Source organism: Echeneis naucrates, chromosome 10, assembly GCF_900963305.1.
Source record: "Echeneis naucrates chromosome 10, fEcheNa1.1, whole genome shotgun sequence".
Taxonomy (NCBI): domain Eukaryota; kingdom Metazoa; phylum Chordata; class Actinopteri; order Carangiformes; family Echeneidae; genus Echeneis; species Echeneis naucrates.
In genome coordinates, this window is record NC_042520.1 from 22586865 (window position 1) to 22594428 (window position 7564).

At 38.9% G+C, this 7564-nt stretch overlaps 1 pseudogene; it reads left to right on the forward strand.

Moving 5' to 3' along the window:
* Positions 1 to 3708: 3708 nt before the first annotated feature.
* On the forward strand, positions 3709 to 5425 carry LOC115049616 (piggyBac transposable element-derived protein 4-like; annotated as a pseudogene).
* Positions 5426 to 7564: the final 2139 nt, after the last annotated feature.

The window sequence follows — 7564 nt, forward strand, 5'->3', positions numbered from 1 at the left end:
ATCTGGTCAAAAAGACGGCGGTGGTGGTGGTGGTTTGAAGTCGATGGACAAAAATACGTCTTGACAACAAATAAATATAAATTTAAACGGTCCCACGTCCTCACGTCCCGGTTCAAGCAAACACATGACAGCTGACTCAACTGTCATGAACGTTTGGTTAGAACCGCCCGCCAGAGCATCATGATGACGATGCCGCCATGTTTTCTAAAACTTTTGATTGCATTTGTGTAAGAGTTCATTTAACCTAGAAGTTACTTGGGAGAAAAGTATTACACACAATAAAAGGTGTGTTATCCTGTTTAAGAATGATTATCAACCATCTGCCCTCATCTGAAGATAACACCTCTGGAACATCACCCTTGAATTTATGTAGGAAGTGTTGGGATCTCTGACCCTATGTTATTTACATACTTTTGTACGGTTGATAATCATGCTGTTTTAACCTAATGAAACACATATTGTTTTAATATCTGATTTTATACCTCTTACATGTTTTTATATGAAATATCTATATACAGTACATATAATCATGGTCTTTCTATTACTAAATGAAGGAGATACACTGGGGTTCTGGACTTTGTGGTTTGTGTCTGTTCTCCTTTCTCATCCATTAGGGGCTGATCACAGCAATGGAGCCAGATAATATGAAGAGGAAGTGTGCAACCTGAAGAAGTCACACCCACATACCTCATTTCCTTTGTGTAACCATAACAAAAACTGGACCAGGGAAAGATAGAGCATCAGACTTCGTGAACTGATGCTGGAGTTGTCTGCTGGTCAGGGAAACATAGTCTGGTCCAGAGCTCTGTAAACAATCACTTTTTTATAGTCTATTTTACTGTTAGTGTTCAAATAAAATATATGAAATTGATTTAGACGTCCCCTGTATCCTTCATCAAACGAATGTGCGAGTTCACTTTGGGAACTCAACAGAAGATAGAAACCCCTGCAGAGTGATTAGTACCATGACTACAGTAAATTCGGTTTCTCCATTGCCCTTTCCCGAACTTTACATCTGAATCACAAGAATGTGTTTCCTGAAGAGGAATTAAATAAGCATAGCTTCTTTTACAAAATAAAAAAAATGGTTTTCCTTTTTATAGCATCTCTTATACCCATGACATTTAAAAGTATGACTGAAAAAGATTTTAACTTAACATCCATTAAATAAGAAATTAAAAGATGGAAAGAATTAAAGGATCTAAAAAATAAAACAACACAAATTACTTAAAATAAATACTCTTATCCCTTCTTAACATGTCTTCTGAAGAAAAAATTAATTGAAAGAGATACAACTAAAAATAGATCAAATTTGTAAAGAGTTAGCTAAGGCTGCTTTCATAAGGTCTAGAGCCAAATGGCTGGAGGATGGAGAAACTAACAGTTATTTTTTTTGCGTTTGAAAAAAAGGAATGGGAGGAGAAAGTCATTAGATGCACTTTAAAATAAATGGTAATCATATATACTTCAAATTTCAATTCTTCTTCGTGTAAAAGCTTCATCTCTAAACTTGAGAGAAAAGTTACCACTATTAAAACACTGAGTCAGAGCTAACAATAAATTCAATTAAAACAGCACTCCTCTCTATGAAAAAGGAAAAATCACCAGGTATCGATGGTCTTTCAGCAGAACCCTATATTCATTTTTGGGATATTCAAAGTAATCTATTTTATATGTATAAGGAATGTATCAGTTAGGGAGAATTGAGTACATCTATGAAACAGGGTATTATTTCCCTGATACCAAAACCAGGTAAAAACATAGTAATCAGAAAATTGGCAGCCTATCACTCCCTTAACTATTGACTATAAAATGTTGACCCTCACTCATGCAAATAGATTAAATAAGGGGCTGGATCATATTGTTGCTGAAACCCAGTCAGGCTTATTGCCTCATCTGGCATTTCCTTCACTATTTTTCTCATGCTCTGTCCCCTTCCTCCTAACTCCCTCTACAAAGCAACAATAGATCTTGCTACAAACCTTCTACAACCTACTTCCACTGGACACATCCTAACCTTCCATCCTCGCTGCTCAGCATCCTTACCTAGATCTGCATACCTGAGCTTTTTCCTTTCATATGCCTCTTCAACTAAATCCTCCCACGGCACAGTCAGTTCTATGAAATATACTTTCATTCTACTCCTAGACCACGAAATTTTATCAGGCCTTAGCTTTGTACAGGCTATTTTCCTGTTATTTTCTAGGTTATTTACAATGAGCTATCCTCCCAAATCCACCTGCATTTCCCAGTCACTGGCATCCTCTAAGCTGCCTTGCCTTCTTGTTATCTTATTAACTTTCCCTCCTTCTTGAACAAACTGAATTGCAACTCTCTTTGCCATAGACCTTCCTAAATTTGCTTGCCTCCATATATCTTCAATGCCTGCAGCTAAGCTTTTTAAAACCTGGTTATGTCACCACATATACCGTCCTTGTGACAGACTAACCTTACAACTTGACAAGATGTTGCAGTACCTGAACACAATGAACATAGTGGGTCTCCATTTACCCAGTTTTAGGTTCTGGGGAGGTGGCAATACATCATTGAAGTTATGCTTCGTCCACAATTTTCTCCTCATAAAACAACCTATGGAATGGCATAATTATAATATAACTGTTAAAAGTAAATCCCTTTATTAAATTAATTTAAATGGTTCGATAATGTCATAGAGTTTTATACCAAAGCCCAACCTTCCCATATTATTTAAAGAATACAGTGACTAAAGCAATTCCCCCAGGGTTGATCCATCTGGTTAAAAGTCACATATGTTTTAATGAAATAAAAACATATGCTCAACCCGAGCTGTGTCTAAATGGTTTAGGCATACTTGATAGAAAATTTTATAATAAACATCGACCAATTTTACAAAATGAAAATAGAATCACTCCTAAAGGAACGTTTTTCTGGAACTCAAAAGTGGATGACATAGACCTGAAAAAAACTTGGCTTTTACCGCATAAGTTTTGTGTTTCTAATAAGGTGAAAGAAGTCCATTTCAGACTTCACAAAATCTACTCTAGATATGTGGAAGTTGATAGTTCCTGTAGTTTTTGTGGACAAGCTGACGAGACATTTATCCATCTTTTCTTTGAATGTGAAATAACGAAAAGATTTTCGTCAGATTTAAACAATATATTTTCCCATTCCCACAAGGATATTTGTTATTACTAATATGCTGCTATGACAGTAGAATAAATAAATCACTGCAAGATTTGGTGAACTTTTTTATTTTGACCTTTCTCTGGTGTTTGGGTCGGCACCGACCCGTTTTCAAGTTTTAAATGCATTAAAAAACACGTAAATTAGTTTATTGCATCAAGGCTTTTTGACTTTGTCAAGAACCTCTATTTCAACAAAATAAAACAAAAAAATTTTTTTTCACTAAATTATAAAATGCTCTGGTTGAAATTATGACCTTTGTGTTGTTCGGGTCGGTTTCGACCCAGTTATAAAAGTAAGATTATAAAGCAATAATTAGAACCAAAACCTAAATCAAAAGTGCACTGTCAGCCAAAACACTGACAGCCAGCTCCTCTCACAATCATGTGAGCTCTAGGGGATTCTCATTTTGCCTTGTTTTCCAGTATACCTGCACAAAAACAAAACAAACAAAGACGAGCATGTCCAGACATGTTACGTCAATTCACTCATTTGAGTGGTCATTTGACTTACAGAGTGCACATCTCCAATTTGCAGCATGCAAAAATGAGAAGAAGACTTACAGTGACCCAAGTTCTGGATAGTCTTTTTGGTGAAAATGAGGGAGAGGACACAGAGCAGCATAGCGATACGGATGAGCAGGTTTCTGAGGAGGAAGACAATGTGAAGTATCATCCAGAAGACACAGACACATCTGATGAGTCTGATGAGGAGGTCACCGGTGGTGAAGCTGCTCCCGCTGAAAGATTCAAGTCCAAAAATGGTAAGATCTTTTGGAGCTCAGTACCTCATGATGAACATGGCAGGGCAGCTGCTGCAAATGTCATCAAAATGACCCCTGGAATCACAAGGTTTGCTGTGACAAGAGTCAGTGACATCAAGACATGTTTTGAGCTATTTATGCCATTGACACTAAAAAGAGTCATCATTGCTATGACAAACCTGGAAGGAAAAAAAGTCCATGGCGACATGTGGAAAGACATTGATGAGGAATACCTGGATGCCTATATTGGTGTTCTTCTTCTTGCTGGAGTGTACAGATCCTGCAATGAGGCCACATATAGTCTTTGGGACGCATCGACAGGCAGAAATATTTTCCGAGCAACAATGTCACTTCAGACCTTTCGCATGATATCAAGAGTCCTCAGATTTGACAACAGAGATACCAGAGCAAGATCTGACAAGCTTACCCCCATCAGGGATGTCTGGGAGAGATGAACGCAGCTCCTTCCACTGATGTTCAACCCAGGGCCAGATGTGACAGTGGATGAACGTCTTGTCCCTTTCCGAGGAAAATGCCCCTTCCGGCAATACAAACCCAGTAAGCCAGGGAAGTACGGCATAAAAATCTGGGCAGCCTGCAATGCAAAAACCAGCTATGCCTGGAAACTACAGATCTACACAGGCAAAGCTGCGAGTGGCATCCCTGAGAAGAACCAAGGAAAACGTGTGGTGGACTGCTGGACTGCAGGGTCACAATATCACTTGTGACAATTTATTTACCAGCTATGACCTTGGACAAGAACTTCTCAGGAGGAAACTTACCATGGTGGGCACAGTGAAGAAAAATAAACCTGAGCTACCTGCTGAAATCTTGCAGGTGAAGAAATGGGCTCCACTTTCCTCAAAGTTTGCTTTTACAGACACCACCATTGTTGTCTCATATTGTCCAAAAAGAAAACGGAATGTGATACTTATGTCGACTCTTCACAAAGATGCAGCTGTGTCATCAGGAAGTGACAAAAAGCCTACAATCATCCTCGACTACAACAAAAACAAAGGAGGAGTAGACAACCTGGACAAGCTGACTGCCACCTACACTTGCCAGCGAATGACCAGGAGATGGCCAATGGTTGTGTTTTACAACATCCTTGATGTGTCTGCATGTAACGCATTTGTGTTGTGGACCCACATCCACCAAGGGTGGAACTCCACCAAAAAAGCCAAGCAGAGAATGTTTCTTGAGGAGCTGGGAAATTCACTTGTCAAGCCACACATTGAGCGAAGGGAACAGTTGCCCAGAGACCCAGACGCTGCCGCCTTGGTCAGACAGCTGCAGAGCTCACCTTGCACTCCGTCCATGCCATCAGCAACACAAAGAGCATCCGCAACAGCATCCTCCTCAGCCAGCCCTGCCTCAACACCAACCAGAACAGCCACAGCCACAGCCACAACCCCACTCAGGCCACCTGATTCTAAAAGAAAGAGGTGTCAAGTCTGCCCAAGCAGAGAGGACAGAAAGACAAACGTAAATAACGACTAAACGAAATATCTCTGCAAAGAACACACTAAAAGTGTCACTTTTTGCCACACGTGCAGCTAAACACACACACATACACATGCATGTTCTTGCACACAGAGACTTTTACTCTGATTTCGTATTTTGGTTTGATTTGCTGGATTGGTTGTTGTTTGTTTGATCTTGCAAATCTATATTTTGTGTTATGACCTGTTCTGCTTTTCATTTTGTGTTTATATTAAAGTTCTATTGCTGAAAAAAATACTTTTTTGCCTTTTTCTTGAAGTAAATATATATGGGTTGAAAATGACCCGTAACACCATAGATGTTACTATAGTTAATAATATTAAAATGAAAAAATAAATAAAACAAATTTATTTAAGAGATGCGTTCTAATAGCGCTTAGTAAAAGTCAGGTAACACAACAACCTTTTATTTATTTATATGATTCTGTTGAGGTTCATTTTACCATTTTTTAAAATTGAAATCGAGGGGTATACTGACAAAAAAAGGCCCAGAGGCCCACACCAAAAATATTAAAACCAATATTTTCATGGATATGGAAGCCTAACAAGGTAACCAAGAGATGAGAAACAAATTGGATGATAGCTAATTGTTTTTAGTGTATTTTACAGCTGATTTAAGACACGGGTCAAAACCGACCCGTTAACATAAGAGATGGTAACAGAAAGCGAACACAAGAGGAAGGTTGATGGGAACATTTTTCATTCATAAAGATGCATTCTCGAATTCTCAACCCTCATTTCAACAGTTGAGTTTCAGCAATTGTTTTACAAGAAGAGGGGATGTCTCATCCATATGTTTTATTTTAAAAACATTTATAAAAAAGCGGGACAGACATTTTTTGCTTTTACAGTGGATCCTTGATTTTTTTTTTTTTTTTTTTTTTGGTGCCACCTCACCTGGAGTCTGGACACACCACTGGTTTGTGGTGAATGAATAGTGAGAGCCTGGTTCCCAGCCAGAGGGCCATTGGTGTGGTGATCCAGGGAGCCGCCCTGGCAGGCCCCCCAACCGGACCATGTCCCTTAGTGAAGTGCAGTGACTTGGGCACTCCAGCAACCCTGGTAGATAATTTTCTGTTGAAATCTGTTCCGTCCTAAACACCTGTAAGTGTCCCAGTATTAAAATGAATAAATATGTAAATACTTTTATTACAACTACAATTACAACATACTCAAACTGTCCTGTTAAATAGGTAAATCTTTGTCCAATCAGCATACACTTTTTACAGAATTATTTTGACAGAATTATTAGCCCTACCATGATTTTTTTTTTTTTATTAAGTATTTCCCAAGTGCTGTTAATGAGAGCAATGAATTTTTAACATAGCTTTTCCAAACATCCTGCTTTCATCGTGGATGCTTCCAGTATTTTTATTTGCACACAGGAGCAGTTATTTCACAAAAACCAAAAATGATCAAGGTCAAATTTATTAGCCCCCTTAAAAACTCCCACCAGTTTGAGAGACAGCAAGTGTTGGAAGCCACGTGCTCTGATTAATCAAACCTAACTGAAGTCATCAGTGAACACTAATTCTGTAAGAGGGACCTGTAGAGCAGTGGGGAAGATTCAGTTCATGCTGGATGATTCAGGACTCAGAAAGCATTATGCTAAAAACGCAAGAAATCAGTTTAGACTTAAGAAAAAGAATTATTGATGAACAGCATTCCCAAGTGTCAAGAACTGGAGTGAGGTTAGTATAATCAGGAAATTCAAAGAGAGCCACATGATACAAAACAAGCCTCACAGAGGTAGGAAACGCAAGATTTCAAGGACTCTGGAAAGAAAGCTAGTGAGAGATGTGTCTAAAGACTGCAGAACAACTTTCAAGACACTAGTGATTGGCTTGGCCAATGGACTTGGCTTGGATTTGTTGTCTCAAAGAAGACAATCAGTAGAGCCCTGCAGAGGAATGTACTGCGAGGTTGCAGACCAAGAAAAACTCCACTTCTGCAAAAAAGACACCTTCAAGCCATACTAAAGTATGCAGATGAAAACCTGGAGAAAAACTATGCATACTGGAAGCATGTCCTTTGGCCAGATGAAACTAAACTGGAGCTCTTTGGCCATCTCGATGCTGCTTATGTTTGGAGAGAGAAGGGAGAGGCATACAACCCAAAGAACATGGTCCCCACAGTT